This window comes from Brienomyrus brachyistius, unplaced genomic scaffold, assembly GCF_023856365.1.
Source record: "Brienomyrus brachyistius isolate T26 unplaced genomic scaffold, BBRACH_0.4 scaffold72, whole genome shotgun sequence".
Taxonomy (NCBI): domain Eukaryota; kingdom Metazoa; phylum Chordata; class Actinopteri; order Osteoglossiformes; family Mormyridae; genus Brienomyrus; species Brienomyrus brachyistius.
The window spans coordinates 1,191,027-1,193,268 of record NW_026042347.1 but is presented as its reverse complement, the minus strand read 5'-3'; positions in this window follow the sequence as shown (position 1 = coordinate 1,193,268).

The window sequence follows — 2,242 nt, the reverse complement described above, 5'->3', positions numbered from 1 at the left end:
AGCAGCCTGACACTGACAAACCAGCAGCAGCCTGACCCTGACAAAGCAGCAGCCTGACCCTGACAAAGCAGCAGCCTGACCCTGACAAAGCAGCAGCCTGACAAACCAGCAGCAGCCTGACACTGACAAACCAGCAGCAGCCTGACACTGACAAACCAGCAGCAGCCTGACAAACCAGCAGCAGCCTGACAAACCAGCAGCAGCCTGACAAACCAGCAGCAGCCTGACAAACCAGCAGCAGCCTGACACTGACAAAGCAGCAGCCTGACACTGACAAAGCAGCAGCCTGACACTGACAAAGCAGCAGCCTGACACTGACAAAGCAGCAGCCTGACACTGACAAAGCAGCAGCCTGACACTGACAAAGCAGCAGCCTGACACTGACAAAGCAGCAGCCTGACACTGACAAAGCAGCAGCCTGACACTGACAAAGCAGCAGCCTGACACTGACAAAGCAGCAGCCTGACACTGACAAAGCAGCAGCCTGACACTGACAAAGCAGCAGCCTGACACTGACAAAGCAGCAGCCTGACACTGACAAAGCAGCAGCCTGACACTGACAAAGCAGCAGCCTGACACTGACAAAGCAGCAGCCTGACACTGACAAAGCAGCAGCCTGACAAACAAGCAGCACCCTGACAAACAAGCAGCACCCTGACAAACAAGCAGCACCCTGACAAAGCAGCAGCACCCTGACAAAGCAGCAGCAGCCTGACAAAGCAGCAGCAGCCTGACAAAGCAGCAGCAGCCTGACACTGACAGACAAAGCAGCAGCAGCCTGACACTGACAGACAAAGCAGCAGCAGCCTGACACTGACAGACAAAGCAGCAGCAGCCTGACACTGACAGACAAAGCAGCAGCAGCCTGACACTGACAGACAAAGCAGCAGCAGCCTGACACTGACAGACAAAGCAGCAGCAGCCTGACACTGACAGACAAAGCAGCAGCAGCCTGACACTGACAGACAAAGCAGCAGCAGCCTGACACTGACAGACAAAGCAGCAGCAGCCTGACACTGACAGACAAAGCAGCAGCAGCCTGACACTGACAGACAAAGCAGCAGCAGCCTGACACTGACAGACAAAGCAGCAGCAGCCTGACACTGACAGACAAAGCAGCAGCAGCCTGACACTGACAGACAAAGCAGCAGCAGCCTGACACTGACAGACAAAGCAGCAGCAGCCTGACACTGACAGACAAAGCAGCAGCAGCCTGACACTGACAGACAAAGCAGCAGCAGCCTGACACTGACAGACAAAGCAGCAGCAGCCTGACACTGACAGACAAAGCAGCAGCAGCCTGACACTGACAGACAAAGCAGCAGCAGCCTGACACTGACAGACAAAGCAGCAGCAGCCTGACACTGACAGACAAACCAGCAGCAGCCTGACACTGACAGACAAAGCAGCACCCGCCTGACAAACCAGCAGCAGCCTGACAAACCAGCAGCAGCCTGACAAAGCAGCAGCCTGACAAACCAGCACCAGCCTGACAAACCAGCACCAGCCTGACACTGACAAACCAGCACCAGCCTGACACTGACAAACCAGCACCAGCCTGACACTGACAAACCAGCAGCAGCCTGACACTGACAAACCAGCAGCAGCCTGACACTGACAAACCAGCAGCAGCCTGACACTGACAAACCAGCAGCAGCCTGACACTGACAAACCAGCAGCAGCCTGACACTGACAGACAAACCAGCAGCAGCCTGACAAACCAGCAGCAGCCTGACAAACCAGCAGCAGCCTGACAAACCAGCAGCAGCCTGACAAACCAGCAGCAGCCTGACAAACCAGCAGCAGCCTGACAAACCAGCAGCAGCCTGACAAACCAGCAGCAGCCTGACAAACCAGCAGCAGCCTGACAAACCAGCAGCCGCCTGACAAACCAGCACCCTGACCCTGACAAACCAGCAGCCTGACCCTGACAAACCAGCAGCCTGACCCTGACAAACCAGCAGCCTGACCCTGACAAACCAGCAGCCTGACACTGACAAACCAGCAGCAGCAGCCTGACACTGACAAACCAGCAGCAGCAGCCTGACACTGACAAACCAGCAGCAGCAGCCTGACACTGACAAACCAGCAGCAGCCTGACACTGACAAACCAGCAGCAGCCTGACACTGACAAACCAGCAGCAGCCTGACACTGACAAACCAGCAGCAGCCTGACCCTGACAAACCAGCAGCAGCCTGACCCTGACAAACCAGCAGCAGCCTGACCCTGACAAACCAGCAG